This window comes from Megalops cyprinoides, chromosome 4 (genome assembly GCF_013368585.1).
Source record: "Megalops cyprinoides isolate fMegCyp1 chromosome 4, fMegCyp1.pri, whole genome shotgun sequence".
Classification (NCBI taxonomy): domain Eukaryota; kingdom Metazoa; phylum Chordata; class Actinopteri; order Elopiformes; family Megalopidae; genus Megalops; species Megalops cyprinoides.
This window is the reverse complement of record NC_050586.1, coordinates 8498163-8519572: the sequence shown is the minus strand read 5'-3', so window position 1 is coordinate 8519572 and position 21410 is coordinate 8498163. Positions and strand designations below refer to the sequence as shown.

Below are 21410 nucleotides of genomic sequence, written 5' to 3'. Positions count from 1 at the left end.
AACTTATACTCATTATGTACTTATGTTTATACATAAATATCTAAAATATATATCTGTCTTGTGTATAGCCTCATTCCAACTGTTATTTTTTTTAATGGGATTTGGCTATTTGCCCTGGTGCTGTATCTTTTTGAGAAGCAGGATGTGGATTATGTCAAAATCATCAAAGTCTTTAAAAAGGCCAAGTGTTATCAACTGGGCCAAAGCAGCACATTTAGAGATTGGTATATGCACATATATGCGTTTCCCACAACTCCGTTGGGGCGGGGTTAAGCTAAGAAGCACGTTTATTGTTTTCTTCTATGGAAACCACATTATCAAATGACAGGCCATTTTTTGCACAGTCTTTCAAAGTTGCGTCATAAAGTTAATTTGTACTGGGCATACAATCAAGTCGCATAGCCTGTCATTCTGCCCGTGGGACTTTAAAATGTATTCGCCTTTTAGCTAAGACTACACAGCGGGGATGCGCAAAGCGTGTAGCTACTGTCCCTTTAAATGCTAAGAGAAACGCGTTGTCTCCGCCAGCCAGTGGTGCCTGAGCAAAACTGCATAAGCAAGACTCCAAACCCAGTGATCTCCCCTTTGGCTGAATCTCAAAGTGATTTTCTTTTTTGGAGAGAGGGAGAGGAAAGCACTGGAAAAAAAAGATGCTTGATTGAGCACAAAGTTACTCGACTTGCCTGTGAGTGACTGAGCGAGTGAGTGGGTGAGTAACGAGAGAGAGAGGGGGAGAGAGCGCGAGAGCAAAGGAACCTATCGAGAGAGCAGAGGGGAGAGGCGGCACAGTTACCACATTAAGCAGCAGACGCGACATTTGTAGCAAGTGGAGAGAAACGGAACCACACAGAAAGGAAAAGGAAAAACACCGCTTTCTTGTGGATTACTGTTGGGGGAAAATACGTTTACTACAACAACTCAAAAACAAGTACGAGCAGATCGTCAAATCGTAAGGAATCGGGAAGGTAAGAAAATCTTGGCCGTAGCTGGTAGCCTGCTAATAAGACGACAGTTAGCGTCAGCTAGCTATCGGGCTAACGTTTGCTTGGCTAACATTTTGAGAAGAAAATGCACCAGCAGCGAATCGCTAGCTGGCTAAACAGCCCCTCCAAGGGTTCACATTACGGGAACGCTCTTCTAACGTTATTCTAATTAGGTAGCCGGCTAGCTAGCTAGCTCCCTAACAAAGACACGGCTGAAACGTGACTCCCTCTGAAGCTATACTGGCGAGTGACACAGACTAGCTAGCTAGTAAACTAGCTATATATAGCTAGCTAGCTATACATCACAGGCTAGGTTACGATAGCTCGTTAGCTAGCTATGAATATTTTTCTGTCATTCTTTGGATATATTGACTGACTAGCTACAAGATAGCATTGGTAGCTAATATCAGATAACTCTCCGGTCAGGTATTTTGAATTTTGAACCCAAGTTGTATTTTAGTTGGTATTTAGCTGTTTAGTAATACTAGTTTGAACTAATGCTTGAATGCAGCGTATTGCATCAGTAACGTTTGAAAGTGTTAAGCACTTATCCGTAAATTTAGCTGGCTGGCTAGGTAGGTTAGTTTGCCAACTAGTTAGCCAGCTAGCTAACTAGCTCATTTTCTTACCTAACTTGTGTTATGTTAATGTTCACCTGACTTGCTGTCACGAATTCAGGAAAACCCACCCACAGATTAAACAAATCAAAATGCATGGTCATTGGCTTGTGATGGGAAGAAATCTGCAATTAACAAGAGTGCTAGCTAGCAAGCCACCTAGCTAGCTAGTTAATGTTATACCGGATAGAAGCCAGCTAGCTAAAAGGACAGACACAGAACTCGTACTCAGCGAGGATTACTACCATTGCTACGTAACGTTAGATAGTTAGCTAGCTACGTTAGCAACGTCTGGGTGTTACTTAGGTAGTTTATCAAAAAAAGCTAGAGATGACCCTTCATAACTGCCACCGATTTAGCTTAGCTAGCTGGCTACCCAGTTAGCTGGCTAGCGATCGCTTCAACGCCTGAGCCGGTATTTGTTTGACTAAAGATATATTCATGTTGTTTCCTGTTACTAGTCGTGTGTGCAAACTCGGTGGCTACCACACCGACATCCCAGATTGTCGGAAATCGTGGAGTTTGGAAAATTCACTACAACCTGTTAAAGGCGGCGTCAGAGGATTATGATTGTCACAACAGGAGTGTGGTCCTGTCACATGGCAACATGGTCAATCACCCGAGGCGAAATCTCAGCAATGCGCGCAAGGGGGTGGGAGCCTCCATGGTTATACATGAGACTTCCTGTGCTAGCGAGGATGTTCAGAAGTCTCCCACTGTTTGTGTAGTTGCAGTGGATAAAATAAAGGCTTGCAGTTGCGTGCGAATTTGTTGATTAGGGTATTTCCAGATATTTTATAGATCGCGTTCCTTTGACCGAACCTCCCATCTTAGATCGGACACGTGTGAGTAGCATGAAAAGCGAGCGTGTAAGATGTGCTTCAGATATTAATCAAGGCCCATTAACTTCCGAGTGTGGGGGAGCGATTTGTCAACAGAAAACACTGCTTACCTCAGACAACCTCTAGCGCAACCACCTGTATGATGAGACAGAAAAAAACACACGCTTTTTTGTGGATACCTGACATTAAATTCCACCACGCGTTGATGTGTATTTGGTGTATGTACCAGCTGTGCTGTTGTGTATCGCTAAACAGAGTGGAGGAATTGGCTTGAAGTGCTCTTTGCAAGCAGAACAGCCACACAAGCAGTTCTGGGTTTGCCAAGCGGTGTGTGCAATGACCTTGTATACCTTTCTGCAGTAAGCAGTGGAGTAAGGAAAAAAGGTTTGGAGACACGACTCTTAGTTAGATTTGACTGATGTCATATTCAGTGCCCTGCTTTTGATTTCCCTCAGCTCTGTATTACACCTGCCCTCTTTGTCATTGTCTGAATCACATGCATGAACCCAGCAACATTCATTTGGTTATTTGACCATTACAATCAGGACCACCAGAGCAACATGTTCCTTCTTGTATTATGAAAATAGCCCGGTAAGATAATTCCAGTAGCATGAGCAATCGGTGATATAGTCATATGTAGAACAAAGGTTTCTGTATATTCGCTCAGTCCTCTCTCTCTCCCCAGCCCACATTGGCAGAGGTAACATCCGTTCTTGCTTGGTCTTTGGTATTCACGAAATGAAACAGATGTGAGGCTCTTTGATGTTGTCAGAGATCTCCTTTGGCCTGTTCCTCTGTGGTTGGCTGTATCGATCAGAGGGCTAGAGAGAGGACTTTTCTGTGGTATATTAGGGTGTGGACTGTGAGGCGCAGAAGTGCGGCCAGGTGCGTGGGGGGTCACCAGTGCCCCCACACAGATTAGGAGGTGCAAAATGATGTCCCTGTGTGACAGTGGGACCAGACTTGTGAGGGCACTGAAACGCAGGATTTTGGGCAAACCACTTTTCCCTGCCGCTACTTTTATGGGTCCAGGATGTTATTTTATGTTCATTTCCCTCAGTTTTTTTTAGTGCTCAACAGCTTGTTTGTAACATTGCATTCATTAGTGGATAACTTTGCTCTTGGCTAGAAGTGGCGATTTCCTTTGGGAAAATTAGTAAATTTGATTTCAGTGTTGAGAAAATGGAATGAGTTCATAGTGAACAAAAATACAGCTGTGATTTGGGTTTGGATGAAGGATGCCTTGCTTGCTCTTGACAAAGAAAATGAGCATTCTTGTAGTTTGTTTGAGAATAATAATACAACCCACTCCTCTAAATGTTTTTTTTTTTTACTATAGTGTTGTATGTGCTTAATTAGCTCCTACTGTTGCGCAAAGTAAGACTAATTATGTAAAGTACATTAATTATGTACAATCAGAACTAGGCAATGGGCAAGTCCTCTTTGAATTTACTGAAATTTGGAGTCATGCATATAAACTCATAGAATCCAGAGACAGCTCTGAATAGCTGATGACTCAAAACAGAACAAGAACTCCAGCATAAAAATACTGCTTGATTGCTTTAAATGTGCTAATTAAATGGGTCAGCAAATGAAATATTGATTTTCTTTGAGCAATCAATTTAAATAAACATGCACTTTTGAAGACTAGTATAGCACAAGAAAATATTGGAGTTTACCAGATCTTGTTTCTGAATCTCTTCCAGTTTCACAGTCTGTCTGGGTTGTGGGTTTTATAGTTCTGAAGTTCTGGATTCTTAAGCTGTGACAACCCTTGAATTCATCTAGAGATCTCCTGTATTGTTATAGAGAAGCAAAGTATGGAAATGTTTTGGTGAAACAGCTTTGTTTTGTATTTAGCATGGGATGAAACCTCTCTGCCTTATCTCTTGCAATTGAAGCATTAAGGAAAATGGACAAAATTAGATTCCGCAGTGAATGCAGGAGGAGCAAACATATATCACTGCATTCCTTTGCACAACCACTCTTATCAGAGGAAAAATGCTGAGCTTGTGGCTTGGGACATGCTGTGGCGGAGGCTCCCTGACTGTAAAAGAGTTTGTGAAGTCATGCCGCTCACCCACAGCCCAAACGGTTGTGCATTTTGTGGAGTGAATATCTGGGAGGTTTCCCTCTGCAGAAGTGTTTTGGTCAGATGGCCCCCCTCCGGTTAACACCTACTTCAACAGGAGCTGTGAGATGACTCTCAATGTCCCCTCTGCGTTGGCATGGGTTTGCTGTTGGAATGTTTTGAGGGAGCCGTTCCTCGTTGCCGTTTTGTTTTCTGCTGTTTGCATGGTGATTTTAAACAAAGTGAGAATACATTCACTGACCTAATCCAATTTAACAAAGCCTGGAAATCTATGGCCCCATTCAAGTTAAAGTATCCTGACTTGACCATCACAGGCTATGTTTTGTCACTAGCGAGCAGTCTAGGTAGTGAATACTTTGTCAGGCTGTGAATATCTCATATTGTGATTCAGCGATCTTATAAAAAAATTTGGCTGGCTTCTTGAAGTTGCCTCCAGCCATAGCTGTACCTAAACACTGGTGTGTTTTTGTCTTGTGCTGAATGAATGGCATTTTACAGACTTCATATTTTTTGGATTATTGATTTTTCAATGCATTGGAAATTGGAAATTACTTGCTGAATTTTTTTTTAACATGACCAGATAAACCATCTATGTGTTTGGTGATGGAGTAGCATAGTGTTTTCATAAATTTAGAATTTGTGAGCACTAGGAGTCGTCAGTCTTTTAATGCTTGAAGTGCTCGTGTTTACCTCTAAACAGTCTGGGGGGAAGATATCTCACCAGGAGCTGCAGCCCGTTGAGTTGTGGAGGAAATCAGACCTTGCATCATTGCTTTTCAGATGGGCAAGTGTTGGTTCCTTTTCCTGCAGGCCGTGAAATCCATACAGCAACATGGAGTTTCCACTCCGGAGCTGGTGTGTTTGTGCGCCCGTGTGTTTGACTCGAATGACGCTCCTGATGTCCCACAGGCAGAATCACTCTGCGAGGACGCTTCTTTACAGAATTTGGGGATATTTGCTTGCAGATTTATTTTTTTAATCTTCCGCAGGGATTCTGCTTTGTGGGTTGTGTTTGCAGAGCATGGTCTTCCTGGAAACCCTGCTTCTTTGTCATTGAAATTACCTGACCGTGTGTATGCGAGCATTCTTAATGCTTGCAAGCATGTGGATGTGAAAAGAGTTGAAGGACAGGCTCAGTTGTATCCTCATCTTGTCTGATTAATGAGGAAATACTATCTGATGGCAGAAGTCATTACTGTGAACACACCATGCTTCTCCCTTTCTTTTTCCACATAGACAGAAGAACTTGTACAAAGCAATCGTTTTGACCTGGTTTGACCTCAGATTTCAGCGTCTCTGCTGACTGCTTGAAAATTACGCGGAACCTTTATAGCAAGAGATCTGTTGCGGTGAACCATCTGAATCGCACGCTGTACTTTCTCTCTTCTTTATTTGATTAGTGAAGCTCTGTTTACAGTGCGCTCTCCAGAGTTGCGGTCTCCTGCAGAGCACTGCGTGGCTCCCTCTGTCGCCTGTGTGGGGGTGGGGAAGGGGGGTTTCGGGTCACGGATCACGGGGCGGGGGTGGGGTTGGGGGGGGGGGTGAGCCGGGCTGGCTGGTGACGGGCTCAAGTCAGCCGTGAGGACAGGGAAAGATTTTGGATAGCGCTTAGACTTCTTGGAGGGTTTCGGGAATGGTTACCCCCTGGGATTCGTCTTGGGCCCCTACCCTCGCATTCCTTCTGCGATCAGCGGGAGCGGGAGGGAGGGAGGGGGAGTGAGAAGGCAGGGCTGTGTGCATGTCTGCGGCAGCTGCTCTGTGCAGTCTCTACAGAGAATGATGTCATAGTTACGACCAGTCAACCTTCTCTCTCCAGGAACAGCTTTCCCTTGCTTATGCAGAGGCACTGTGTACACACGCATACAAACACAAATAAATACACGCACACACAGAGCCCATTAAGAATCCTCCAGCACTTTAAATAGAACACGTGCTCCACAGTGAAAACACAGCTTGATCGCAGAATATGCTAATTTGGTAAATTGACAAATAAAGTTTAAGTGATCCATTTTTACACTCGCTGTTGCTGGTGTCTTTTCCTCTTCTAATAACTTTAGATTGTATTATGTTTTAATAAGATAACACAGCATTTATTCTACAACGATTCTGTCTGAAATGCATAATAGAATTGAAAAAGCAATAAAAACAGCAGTCAAGGAGCTTATGGGCCCAATCATCTCCAGGATGCAGGAAGTTTGTGATGCGTTTTAGTGGTGGAAACGCCATAAGTTACCAGCCGCTTCTAACCACGGTTATGCGGTCAGCCTTTCGGAAAATGAAAGCCAAAGACATTTTTGCATGTGCATTCCTGAAACAATATGGTAACTGCATCAGTGCCGTGGAGTTTGCACACCCAGTACTTGCACAGATTGTGTGAGTTAGTTTCCTTCCTGTGTAGTGTGGCTAAATATTAATCTACAGGCACACCCCCTTCCCCTTTACTTTTTGGTTACTGTATACACGACACTCACATTACACTCCTCTGGGGTGATACACAACATGGAACTTGACTGCATGTTTGAAATTCAGATTAGGTTTTGAAAAGCTGAATTCCATTCTCAAAACGCAAAATCCATTTCCAAAAGTGAATTCTGCAGTTCCATCAGTGATTGCAAGATTGAGGGGAAAAAAACAGGACAGGAAAGCACAGCCACCGTCTGAACACGTGCTGCTGGTTGTGGCCGAACAGTGCGTGAACACGGGTCACCCACATATTGTCAGCCACATAAGAATTTACAGTGTGGTTACATGGCAAATTAACTCAATGCAGTGCGTTGTACACTGTCAATGAAATAACTGCCAGTGAGACAGTTTGGTAATTAGCTAGCAGTGCATTCTCCTTTTTTTCTCTCTTACACTGAATATAGATAATAATGCATTTCGCAACAGCAATATTTGTTTAGCCAAGAGGTGTCTCAGTAGCTCATGAGTGTTCCAGAGTATATGGAAAGCAGTCAAATTAACATGCCCTCTCATTGTCTTACTTATGTTCAGCTGTTAGCATGTTGATTTTACTTGGATGAAGAAAATGTGAACTCAAATTAACAGCCTGCAGGAAGCTGTCACCGAAGTTAAAATATCCTGACTTTGCCATCTTTGACTTCATTGTTTTTTCAGGTGTGAACCAGAGATAATTTTATTATGAAGAAGAAAAAAAAACTAACAGCGCTGCAGCTATGTTATTTTTGGCAAGCTTCTTCATTAAGTAAATAACCAATAGTTGCCTCTCTTTTTTTTTCTTTTTAAATGAGTCAGTGTTTTCGAATTTTGGGTTTCTTTCCCGGGCAGCTCTGCTTTGGGCTGTTACCTTTGCCTGCAGTACCTCTTTTGACTTTATTGGATTTTGTTATTTCTTCACAAAAAGGAATATTTCTGCATTTACATATGCAATGCTTGTTGGATTTAGTTTCACATTTAATTTAATTAGCTACCTGCTGTTTAAATATATCTGTGTCTGTCAGTGCTACCTGGGTGAGTTGCGCTGCTGTTGATTGGTAGACTTGATGCGTGTGATTATTGATTGGATCAGCATACCTGCTGCAGCTCTGCACGGATTTAAAGCCGGCATGCTTGCAAACACTGCAGAAACCACCCATTATACTTTCACCATTGTTAATCTCCCAAAGTTTCCTGTGTTGGAAGTGACCACTGCGGAATATTATGCAGTTCACTTTGATCCATCAAAGCACTCAGTCTGAGCTTTGATATTCAAGGGGCCTAGATTTTGTACTTAGCGTGATGCCTGGTTTGATGAAAAAATATGCCACGCAAATCTTGAATAATTTGAGATGATGCAGTAATTGTAGCTAGAAATAAGCGTCATACGATTCCAGTAAAACCTTAAGGCATGGTTTTTCTAGCTCAGTGCTGCACAGGATTTGCTGATGTCAAATCACTGAAGTGGCTTGTTTGTTCCTGGATGAGTGAACCTTTGTGGAGAAATAAGCACTTGCTTCTTGGAAAAAAGGTGTCCTGGATGTGTGCTATTAAATACATGCTCACCGGTGGTGTTTGGAGCAGGGACAGCAGAGATAAACCTAGCCAAAGTAGCTAAGCGCATAAACAACTTAATTATTTGCAGTTTTGGGTGGAAGGGGTTCATGTTCAGTGGACCTAGCTTTATATCTGTAGTTGCCTTAAGGTAACTATCTAGACTGTTGCAATGATGTAGTAGTATCAACTGTAGTAATTGGTATCGTTAGCGAGTTAGTTGTCAGTTTCGTTCTGCTACAGCAGCACACGCATGTGTGCTCAAGCAAAAAAAAAAACACTAAGGATGCTGAGAAGAGACTGGAGCCCTGTGTTTGAGTGGAGTAAATGTTAGCAGCCTGCGATCCCACAGCTCCCTCGGCTGCCCACCGCGCAGCGCTTAAACACTGCAGCTGCTCAGAGTCAGCACTGCACATGAATGCTGCCGCGGCGGCTGAGCGGCGGCTCACGGGGGGCACTGAATGTCAAGTGCAGTCTTTCTGCGGCCGTTAAAGACCTCTGTTGCCCAGGCCCGGGGCTTAATTACTGTAAAAGGCCCCTGGAAATAAATTACAAAACGTTGCTGTTTGGAATAAATTTGAATAATTTTGAAGCGTAGTGCGGCCAAGGTGCGTCAGCCTCTGTTGTGACTGCCGCTTAGGTTTGAGAAGCATCCCCCAGGAGAATGTATGGAGGAGGAGGGGGGGGTCAAATTCTTGGGCCGTGCTTTGGCGTCGGTAACCTGTGATCCGAGTCCGTGACGCGTTGTTAAGGGCAGAGGGCGGTCTGCTCCGTGTCTGGATGGTGCTGTGTCACACCATCCCCGTGCACCAACTGCACTCTCACAGCCTTTCTGTAATGGTGTTATCTCACAGAGGGAGGTCTGTGAGCGCGCAAGATGGCGACTGGCTCAAGGACTCTAATACGTTACATTACATTACATTATTGGCCTTCAGCAGACGTTCCTATACGACTTGCGTGGCGTACATTTTTTACATATTTTACATGTTATTTACTGCTGGATATTTACTGAGGCAATTCTGGGTTAAGTACCCAAGGGTACAGCAGCGGTGCCCCAGCTGGGAATCAAGCCAGCAACCTCTCAGTTATGATCGCTGCATCCTACCACTGTGGTAAACTCTTAACACTCTAAGGCTTGGTCTTGCTCTTGTGGTAGGGGAAAGGATCAAAGCCAGTGAATTGATTCTCAGTCCAGGTATGTTCACTGTTAATGTTCATCATGAACAGTCTTAGCATATAAATTACCTGGGCCTACTGGACAAAATCACACTCTGTAGCAGCTGAGTTCCCTTCTTCATTCCAGTGCCCAAAATAAAACCACGCTTCCATGATGAAATATGGTAGCAGCTGATTTTTCTTCTTTTTTTTTTCTTATTGTACCTTTTATGTATGTTAGTGTACTGTGTGTGTGTGTGTGTGTGTGTGTGTGTGTGTGTGTTGGGGGGGGGGTGGTGTTGTGTGAGCAGTGGGGGGGGGGTGGGCAGGGCTTCCTTAGCGCCAGTCTTCACTAAGGCTGACAAAGTCCCATTATGTGGACAGATTTACACCCTGAGCGCACCAGGCCTCCCAGCACAGCTGCTCCACCCCTGACATTTCCAGGAAAGTGGTGCGGGGAGGCCCACATCCAGAGAGAGCGAGAGAGAGAGAGACGGGAAACTCAAACAATCAAGACTTTTCAAAATCTGGGCATTGCATCAGCGCTCCTGGCAGAGTGTTGACTCTAATAAACGACCCCTTTGCTCAGCTGAACTGGGACTGAGAGTGAAGTGAAACAGGCAGGGGAGGCTCGTTATCCGCGTGCGGGAGAGACGGCACCTGAGCGAGCCAAATTTCTGCAGCGCGGATTGGCTCACCCCCCGGGGTCAGAGGTCAAGGACTCGGGGGGGCGACGGGGGCGTTCCTTCTTCTGTCTGCTTGACCCGGGATTTGCATGTCTAACCCTCTGTCGGTGCATGCTGTGCTTTCCGACTTTATTTTTGCTGCTTTTGTAGTGGTTGCTGACTGAATTTTAACTGCAGTTCTGAAGATACTACGCAGATGTGAAAAGTGCTTTTGATTCTTTAGATCTGTGTAAAACATTAGTGATGGCATATTTGTTTGCAGAGAGTTTGAGTCTCATCCAAGCTAAATGAAGGTTAAAGCTATATGGTACAGTCCTAAGCCATATTGATAGAAATGTAGCAGTTTTGCAAGTTTTGCTTAAAGTAAAGTTATTGATTCTAGTTAACTCAGTTCCAAGTGAATTTGCTTTGTCCTTAGTTGCACTGAATTGCTTAAATATTTCCCATTACAGGCTGGGCCCACATTGGAGAATGCATACGAGATTCATTTGTTATTTAGATAAACATCAATCCACTAGCTTTAGCTGAAACCATATATTTAAATGAAAATGTCTAAAAGATCCAGTCTGAAGGTTTTTACATTTTTGTCAGGCCCCAGATATAAAGAAGTCCAGATTTCCCTTTGAGGTATAACAAATTACAGTGAAAATGAAAAAGTCAATGAAGGTAACGATAAACCATTTTATAATTTCAGTGTGGCTCCATTACCCTTCAGATTGCATCATTACATCGTTTGGGATTCAGGTGAAAATTGGGGTTACAGTGTAATCTGTACAATTAGGAAACAGTCGTGGGACGGTCGCACTGAATCGGCTTAATTGCCAGTGGAAAGGGAGTTTGAGCTGGAATCAATAAAAATAGAACTGGACTTGAATTTAATTCTAGCAGGCATTTAATTGGATCCGAATCTGTGGACAGATCTGCTTTCCTGACAATGCAGACCCAGCCAGACCTGCGCCGTGCCTTTCTCCCAGCATGCATTTCAGCTTTGTCTCAACGTTGATCTTTATGCGCCGATCTTTATGTTTCCAGCCCTTTGCGTGAATGTTGAACGCCCGATCTTCTCCGCCCATCAGTCAAACACGTAAGTGGGCGTAGTCGTGTCCTTTATGATGGGGAGAATGAGAAGGGAGCCCTGAGATTTGAAGGCTGGTAATGAGGAGCGGGGGGGTTTGGCGGCAGCGTGTGGCACACAGCCGCGAGGAACGAAGCTCTATTGATCCCCTCCCTGGGCACGGAGGCTCAGGGCCCTTATTTTAATTAGGAGGAGGATTCCATCCGCTCTTCCTTCTTCCCCTGCCTAATCTGGCGGCCAGCAGCGGATCAGCCATCTCTTCATCTGTGGGACGCCCCCAGGGTCCTGCTCCGCCTCGGAAATCCCCGCTCTCCTCTCCCTCCCCGCGGTTTCGCCGCTAAGCTGCGGAGATCACGCGGGCGGCTAAATATAAACATATACGTATATATGTAATGCAAGATTGTTTTTACACAAGCATATATATATATGTGTATACATGCATGTACATGCTGTATGTGCGTCCCGTGATCTCATCCCATAGATGTGGCCGCTTTCGTGTATTAAATGGGATCAACTGATGTGGGGGGTGGGGTGTTGGGAGAAACCATTCAGTCTGCCGGCTAATCCCCGCTGGCGTGAGAAGGAGAGGCCGAGCACTCCGAGGCAGAGTCACGCCACCTCGTCAGCGCTCGAAGGGTTAACGGCACGCGTGCGGGCGGAGACATCGGTGCCATTCCCTTTGGAAGGGTAACGGGGACGCTGGTAATCCCGGGCACAGCTTGGTGCGGGGGGGGGCAGCAGACGGTTGGCTCACCCCCATCACAGCCGCGCTGCTGTTACGAAACAGGAGGCGCTTATGAAACAGGATGTGAGGGCAGCCTGGCAGCGGCGAGGCGTTGCGCTGCGGACGGGGCCGGGCCCCTCGGATCGCCGTTGGTCCTGACGGGGGTGTCCCGCGCCGCTCCCCGTCCGAAACCACGGCCCGACGTCCCCGTGTAACCTGTCCCTGTTCAATAATAAGAACATGTGGTGTGTCGTCTCCCTAAACCCCACCCCACCCCGGCTCGTTTTGCATGCATCGCTGTTATCAGATCTCTTTATCTTTGCTGGAAATGCCAGCTCACAAAGCCGCCCTATCTGGGCTTTCAGAAGAGGAAGGAGCGACCGGTTCCACGCGCCGTTCCGCAAATGTCAGCCCACAAACAGTCACCGGAATGTGCTTTTTGTCTGGGGCCGGCTGCGCTGCCATCCTTTTGAAACTCATGCGAAATAATGGCAGCTATTGTTCAGAAGGAAGAGGTGGAAAGGAGAGGGGGGAATGGTGGTCGGGGGGGGTTGGGGTAGCCAATGGTGCGTTAGTGTACAGTAAAGCGCTCGGTGTCACAGCGGGGTGGACAAAGCAGGTCACTCCCAACCCCCCCCCCCCCCCTTTGTGGAGCACAAGTCCAGGGACGGCCGCTGACGTCAGCTGGGAAGTCCCACTGTTGTTGTGAAAGGACATCAGGGTTGAGGCTGGGGGGGGGGGGGGGGGGAATCATGACTGCGAATCCCCCAGCATAATGGCTAATGCAAACTAGGACGCTGGAGACTGACTGCTTCTGCTCGGCTCCTGATCTGATTTATCAGTGTTTTTTTTTTGTTTTTTAACAAGGTATTTGAAGACTCTGAACGCTGTTGCTGTGAGCTGTAATTTGCTTACAGAAGTGCACAAAAGTTGTATTGTAATTAAGCCATTGGCAGACGCTTTCATTCATTTGCAGCCTTGGCCGAGATGCGTGTGAGCGCCTGCTCTCATCCGAGCCTGCAGAGAAATAGGAAAATTTGGGAATGAAGTCATTACGTAATTTACTAACCTTTCTAAGAAGCCGAAAGCAATTGCATAACTTTGTTTAAAGGGTATGAAAAGTGCCGCAGTCCAGGGCCGTGAATAAAAACGTGTCATCCTTGTGATGTGCCGCTGCACTGGAGCAGAAATGAATGTGACTGGCCAAGGCTAACCCGCTGGTACCTTGGAGTGTGATATAATCATAATGTGAAGCAGTGGGTGGATACGTGACACTATGAGTATAAGTCGTGCATTCAAATCTATGCGCTTTTTCTGTATGCACATGCTTTCTGTTTGTTTTTTGTTCATTTTTGCTGCAGTGTGCTGCCGTTCAGTAAAGGCCTTTACTTGCACAGTTTATGTGCTTTGAATGCAGAGTATATCGGATTAAACAATCAAACCATTTACATAACAAATAGCTTGTTTGACGCTGTTGTAAAACTGTCATCGTCAGCCGTGTGACTGTTGAACTTGTGGCATAAAATATGAATATGCCATGATGTAATCTTAAATCGAAAGTAGCCCAACGGTAAAACGCATCACCTTCAAGTGGTGTTGTTTCATTTCTTTCGTTGTAGGATGTGCTTTCCCTGGGTTGTGCTTGTGGTTTGAAGTGAGGCTTGTGCTTGCAAGCGTAAAGGGTGTGAAAGAGAAATGCTCAGGACAGGTGGGCGGGTTTGGCACGCTCAGTCAGAGAGTACGGGCTTTGCCTGAGGGGACAGCTTGCTAGCATTTCGCCCTTAACCAGCCGAAACATTCTGCTGTCCCGGACTTCTGGTTTGTCAACGTGACGGCAGCAAGAAGAGCCACCTTACATTGCATTACATAGTTGTCATTTAGCAGACGCTCTTATCCAGAGCGACTTACAGATTTTACAAGTTTTACATGTTATCCATTTATATAGCTGGATAATTACTGAGGCAGCTGTGGGTTAGGTAACTTGCCCAAGGTTACAACAGCAGGGGAATCGAACCAGCAACCTTCTGGTTACGACCCTGCGCCTTACTGTTACACCACACTGCTGCCCCTTGGGTTTGCCGTGAAGGCAGTGCAGGTGGAGCATGTGCTGGTGGAGTGAAGGGTGTGTGGGGGAGGGGGAGGGGGGGAGTGGCCTGCCAGGGACTAGGGCTAACCACGGTTTGGGATTGGGGCTCTGTGCCGGGAGTGTGCCTTGGAATAATACACTTTAATAACAACCTGTCAGTGTGTGTCTGTGTGTTGCGGCTGTCAGGCAGGCGAGCTGGCTGGCTGACGGGCGGGTGGGTAAGGGGGGGTTGGGTTTGAGCAGGGGCTGGCGGGAATCCACTGCACTGACAGCTCGACTTCCTCTTCTCCTGTCCCGCTCTGATTGTCCAGCTTCACTGGAGTTTCCCCTAAAGAGGGGTAGACTGTGCTGTGGTTGTTATTGTAGGCACTGTGTGAATGCTCCCAGTTTGACTGGATGCATTGTAGATGATGGCGGAACATGGTTGTTGTGCCATGTAACTGGTTGTCATTGTAAATCCACACAAGCAATGCAGAAAGCTGTGGTATATACCGTCTGCCCCCAAATATCATGATCATTCACACATGCATATCTGAAGTGCTCGGTGAAGGTCAGCAGGCAGGCCTTTAACAGTGCGTTCATTCATGATGGCTTGATTTGAAGCGGAAAATTAAGGCCTGAAGAGGGAAATTCAGTTGGACTTCCATTTTAGGTCAGGGTTGGCACAATGGCAAAACCCCCTTCCCGAACTACCGCCTTCATCAAGTTTCTGGTTCCACTCACACCTCTCACTTCCCCAACCCCAGCCCTTCTCCCACCCCAACCATCCAAGCTCGCGACAGCTGGGTCCCTAGGCGTTCTGCGTGTGGAGTGAGAAGCTGCATCCAAACATTGTGCAAGGGCCTCAGCTGCCTCATTGAGTGAAAGAGTGCCAGGGAGTCGTTGCTAGAGGGAACTTTAAATGAATCTCAGAATTTAAGTGTCACCATGTTGGATGGTGTCCAAAGACGGCTTATTTGAGTAGAAGCAGCAGACGTTTTTTTGTGTTTGAGCACTGCTTGTCCCAGGGCTCATAACTCTAAGAGACATGGAGTGTGTGCCTGATCGATGTGCGCTATACATGATGCACACCATGCTTAAGAACGAGGTCCAGGGACGACATCACGACGCAAATCCAGACACTGTTCGCTGTGACTTTTCTCATGCCTGCTCTCTCCGGGATCACAGCTCGACGAGGGAGGCCTTCGAGCACAAACTGTCAGCCCACAGATTCCGTCACGGTTATGTGGGGCAGCAGTCTTGCCCAGGCCGGGTCTGGCCTAGCTTTAAATTTTGATAAATCTGAACACGCACGGAAGCCACAGACTTCGGGCTGGCTTACAGGGGTTGGAGCGTGCCCCTGTTCATTTTGGGCAGCGTGTGGCTGAGCTCTGTGACGGCAGGTTCCTGCAAGACAGAGGGGGGGGGGGGGGGGGGGGGAGAAAGGCCAGATACACCACGTGATTGAAGAGGGCACAGAAAAAAAAAAACACTATCTCCCATTGAGATCTGTCAGTTCTCTTAATCTGTGTGGCTTTGACTGGCAACAACAGGATGAAGCAAGTGTTCATGGCTTCCTCAGAGCGGGGGGAGTACGCCTTTCGTCTGACTCGCAGCAGAGATTAAACCATGGGTATATATTTTTTTTTTCGGCTCTTGTATGCCAAAGGGGAAGCGGAGGTGATTCCCGGCACCATCATAACCGCGATTGCTTTATGTAATTTTTTTTTTTTTATTGCCTTGTCGGCCTCCCAAGATGACACACCTAGACTGTCAACTTAACAGGCCAGACGATTTGTGTGTGCGGCATTCAGGCTACAGGTTTTAGAGAGCTTTGTCTAGATCAGTCCTAATTAGAGGTTTAGTTTTCACTCCTTCTCCCCGCCCAGGTAGAAATTTCAAGTTGCGACATCTCAACAAGAAAGGTACAGCCGCGCGGCCAGGCTCTGCCCGTGTAAACTCCGTCCATCTTCACAGGACACCCGTAACCTTTCATTTCTAATGTTTAATTAGGCAGGGATATTTCTCTTTCTTTTTTCCTTCCTTCAGCACTATCTAATCGAATCTCTCCAAGATCACAAAAGGAGCGGCGGAAAGCCGCTCTGGCACATGATGCTTCGCTCGTTAGTTAGTGCGTAGATTATTGATCCAGGAATCTCATTTTATGGTCTGCTGCTGTTGAAAAATCGCTGTCTGCTTCACTGTGGCGAACAAAAGATGTGTCTGCAGTTGGCTTGCTTTAATTTCTGTCTGGTGTGAATACTCTTTATATCTCTGTGAATGAACTTTCCCACTAAATTGTCAATTGGAGCTCAGCGGTATGCCCTCACCCCCCCCCCCACTCTGATTATGTCTGCGTTCACGTCTATACAGCCTGTATTTAACTGTGTTTCTGCATGTCTGTATCTGTAAGTGTGATTACGAAAGTGTGCGCGCCTGTGTGTATGCGTGCGCCTGTGTGTATGCGTGCGCCTGTGTGTATGCGTGCGTGTGTGTGTATGCATGCGTGTGTGCGCACGTGCGTGTGTGTGCCTGTCTTTTAAAAGCGTCTGTGGAGACCTTGCTGGAAGCGACGGCAAGCGTTAGCAGTCTGAGGCATTGCTCTGCTCGTCTCAGCAGTCTCCATGCCCGCAGTCTCAAGCGGAAGATCACTGAGTGTATGTGTGTGGTAGAGATAAGAGAGGCCGAGGTGGAAGGGGAAGGGTAATCTAGACTCCCATTCTTTGGACTCGCCTCCCCCTCCGCTGCAAACCCCACCACCCCCCCCTCCCCACCTCCTTCCAGATAGCCTTGTCTCTGGCATATGTGGGACACAGTTGTGGAACTCATTATGGGGAGGTGGTTGGGTTGGCTGGTGGGGGAGGGGAGGATGGGGGAGGAATGGGGCGGGGCCCCCGGGCCCCTGATGAAAAGTGCCTGGCCCTGGGGGTTAATGGGGTCTGATGGCGAGACAGATCCGGGGCCAGGCGTGTCAGGGGCTCGCCGTGGCTGACGAGGATTTATTGACAGTGGGGTCTTCATCAGAGGGGCCGGGTCACGCCGCTGGCCCGGGCTTTTAAAGCCCGGCTTTAAATGGAGATGTTGACACACACACGCACATCGGGGGCCGGGTGACTCAGAGCGATTCCGCGTGTCACTTAATGTGATGACTGCCACCGCGTCTGTGGCGTACGCTTTATAAGTCATCAGCCTTTGATTTAGACAACGCGTGAGAGAGATGGGGAAATTTCCCTTTTGTATTCCTTCTCTGGCAACACTGTACAATGCACAGTCGTTGTGATAAAGCTCGATTTGAATTGAACGGAGCGGGAGGGAGAGAGGTCTCATTTCACGTCTCAGTGCACACATCATCTCAGAGCTGCGGTGCGTAGGGGTGGGAGTGGGGGAGGGGCCGGTATACATTCTGTATACATTCTCACCGAAAAGATACATTTGCGTGGATCGCTTTAGGTCCTGAGGGCTCCTCCAAACTAGCGTGGCGCCACCTTTAAGGGCCCCGTTTCCCGGCCGCTGGGCTCTGAAAGCCGATCCACTGCGCTCTGCTCCTCAGCCATCACTCGCTGGCTCTTTGCCTGTTCTGGCACCGGCTGTGTAACAGTTGGTGCCCGCTGCTCTCTGGGGTCCACAAACACAGCCCCCACCCGCTTCCAAACCTGGCCTGTGTTATTCTCTCATGTCCCCCCAGACTGTTTACAGTGCGTCGCCTTTGAAAGAAACTAGGGTGGGGGTGGGGCTGGATGGTGGGGGGGCGGGGGGCGAGCCAAAGAGGACGAGAGAAGAATCATAATGGGGCGGTCACAACTGCACGTGAGTTTGCAGTAATTCAATCACCGCTCTGCGCAGATAAGATTTCCTTTTAACAGATAGATATCTCTTAAACAAGTGAGACGTGGCCAAGTAAGTCAGCGCCGACCGTGGATAAAAACAGCCAGAGATTAAGCCGGCAATAAAACGCTAACAGCCCGCAAAGATAAGACGTCACAGGGACCGGAGTTCCTTTTTTTTTTTTTTTTTTTCTTTGTTTTGTAACAAGCGAGGGGAAAGGCGAGCTTTTCGGGGGCTGAAATGAGCCACGGAGAGCCGTGGCCCAGCGCGGGACTCTGAGCGGCACCCTTCCGTGGCCCCCGCCCCAGCTGCCTCTCTCTGCCTCAGTCCCGCCGGCTCAGTGAGCCCCTCGAGTGGCGCAACCCGCTGGCCCCCGCAGAGCTCGCGGCGTTTGGCAGAGGGGCCCTTATCGGCGTGCGTGCGGGTGGGTTTCCTGTCGCAGCGCTTGCGGTATCTGCCCCGAGCGGCAGCCGCAGGGGGAGAGAGCGTCGGAACGCCGTGCCCTCCCGGCGTCCTTTTCAGCGTGTGGCTGTGAAATAGGGCACCGTGGTGATGTTTACTGTGTTACTCCTGTTGGCAGCAGAAAATAAGGGGGCGGGAGAGCGAGGGAATGGGCAGTGGAGGGAGGGAGGGAGGGAGGGAGAGGGCTGTGGAGTCCTCAAAGCCCCAGCTGCTAAGCATTGGCAAATGCGCTCCAGTTCTCAGCAAGTGTAAACCAATTAGAAGCCACACTGATTGAGCCAAGTTGAATTACTTGACAGAATGTTACCTGGCCCTAAAAATAAACCCTGTCATAATGTTTCGTAAGGGTCCTAAGCCCAGAGCAGGGAGAATGCCAGGGCAAACGCAGATTGAAAGACCCCAGAAAGGGAAATGTGCAAAGAGTCCCTGTCGGCTAGCGAAAACTGCCTTTGCAGTGAGTGAGATCTGGGACAGCTGAAGCGTCGTTTCACTTTGCTGAAATGATGCACATACCAAGGGAGACCATTTGCTGAACGTTGGCCCCCCCAGTTTAAGGAAAAAGCCTTAAATGAAAAAGCGGGAGGGGCAGAGAGGATTAGAGAGGATTACAATCCTCTCTGTGGTAAGTGATTCACTTGAGTCTCTTACGCAACGCAGGCAGCATCAGGTGAGAGCAGGACAGTGTGTGTGTGTGTGTTTTAGAGAAATAGGAAAGATTTTGTGTGTATGTGAGTTGTGTTATGTATGGTTGTTTGTTTGTCTCATGGTGTGTATGTGGTTGTGTGCCTGCATGTGTATGTGCATTTGTATAAATGTGTGTGTGTGTATCGTGCGTGCGTGCATGTGCACAGCGCTGTATGTGGCTGTCTGAGAGTGTGATGGTGGGAAGCTTGGCTGGTATCAGCGCTCTTCCCGTGCGCTGCCGTGGGTGGGATTGGCCTGAGCTTCGGTTGTGTCTGCCTGATCAGCGAGGGTCAGGCGGCACTGGGGGCTCGGGGGGGTGGGAACTGTGCTGTTTGCTTTCGGTACTCGGCCTCGGCCTCTTCTCCCCCTCCAGTCATTCCTGTCTTCGCTCTCGCCATAAATGCGCCGCGCAGATTTAAAATGACACACTTTAATCTGCCTTTTGAAATGGCTAAGCGCTAGCACGTGAAGAGGAGACGCAGCGAGACACGTTAGTCATCCCAGCTATGCATCACACTCTGTGTTCGCGTGGAATTAACTGCCAAAAACAGCCCTTCCAGTGCGGCCACTTCTGAATCTGCTCTGATTGCGTATCGTTGTATTTCTGTTAGCGTGGTGGTGGGGGGGGGACACGACGTCCACAGTTTATCCGGTACAGATACAGCCTGTATCCTGGATGCACACCGGCTTGCTTTAAACAACAGAGGCGCTCACAGAGGGGCATTGAAAAAAACCTTCTGAATGATTTATCACAAAGAGGAAAAAAAAAAACAGTCAGGCAGGGAAATGAGAATTCACTCCTGCTTTTATATATCACCCTGAAAGCCCGGCTGCCTGCTTCAGGAAGGAAACGGTTAAACGAGAGAGCGAGGGAGAGAAAGGGAGGGGGATGTTGGTCTGTTTCCCTGGGAGATAGCTGCTCATATTGCGAGGTAGCTGAGTGGAGCTGTAAAAAAAAAAAAAAAAAAAAAAAAAAAAAGAGGAGGGGGGGGTGATAGATTTCAGCTCTTGTACTGTCTGCTGGTGGAATGCCAGCGCCGCCATGGTTACAGGGAATTATTGCTTGCTGGCGGTGCGGAGAATAAAGGCCCCCACTCTGGGCCTGTGAGCGGGGAGGAGTGGGCCTTATGTAATCCGCACAGTTTAGCAGAGACAGCACAGAGCTCAGGGGCATGCAGGAAATTTAATACAGGGGCTCCGCTCTCCTGCCTCCCTTGGATACAGCTAGACAACCACATCTGGAGGTAGAGGCTAGCAGGGCCTAACCCCCTCCCCCCAACCCTGCCCTGTTTCTCCTGCACCCTGTCACCCTCTCTCTCTCTTTCTCTCTCTCTCTCTCTCTCTCTCTCTCTCTCCCCCCCCCCCCCCCCCCCCCCCCCCCCCCCTTTTCCCTTCCATTTGGCCAATGTCTTTGCGCCTGGGATTTGCTGATGGTCTTTGTGCCGTTTCATTGAGTGGTCTCTCCTGTCAGCGTACGTCTCTCCATGAGGCTTGCAGGCTTTCACGTTGTGTGAATCGGGTGAGTACCCCGCGCTCCCTCCGCAACGCATTCGTCCCCGACAGCCTGCGTGGTTTCCCTTTAGCGGAGCGCCGTTTGCAAACACGGTGCAGTTTGCTGTCTGCTCTCCCCGACCGATCGCCCCTGTCGGTGAGGTCGCCGCTGTTTACTTCCTCTCCGTGGAAGACGGGTGGGTTTGAGCTTCCTGTCAGGTGGCGGCATGTGGAAACCCCCCCCCACGCTCCTCAGACTCTCCTCTGGTTCCGAGGCGATTCTGTCTCCTGCTCTCTCTCCCTCTCGCTCGCCCAGGGTTCGGCGGCGGCCATGTTGAAGTGCGTGGGTATGCTGGTTCTTTCACGGCTGCTCCCGCTGATGCCGTCTGGCAGGGTCATGTGACTGCGGGTTTGTGTCTCTACTTTGGAATGCTTTCGCACTCATCCTTCTAACCCTCTCCCCTCTGATACTCACGTTAGTGTGCTAAAGAAGGTTGTTGTAGCTTACAGTTGTTGGGTTTTGAAGGATTTCTGAAGAACTTAAACCGGTCTCTTGCTGGTGAAGTGAAGTAGTTCTGCGTCAGAGCCTGGGTATTTCAAGGAAAGCTCATTAATTGATTATTTGAATGAGGCCATTCGATTACATCTCTGATCTCCTTCAGTTTTACTTTGTGAGAATCAGCAGGGTGGTGTATGCATTCCTGAACGGTACTTAGTCT

The 21410-nt window shown here is 47.9% G+C and overlaps 1 protein-coding gene across 11 annotated transcripts in view; it reads left to right on the top strand.

The window, feature by feature from the left end:
* Positions 1 to 584: 584 nt before the first annotated feature.
* The window catches only part of ncor2 (nuclear receptor corepressor 2), a 143131-nt gene continuing 122305 nt past the window's right edge, over positions 585 to 21410 (top strand). For all 11 annotated transcript variants that reach the window (XM_036527022.1, XM_036527021.1, XM_036527026.1 and 8 more), the window contains exon 1: positions 585 to 965. The gene's annotated coding sequence lies outside the window, so the exon portion shown is untranslated. The remainder of the gene's footprint in view (positions 966 to 21410) is intronic.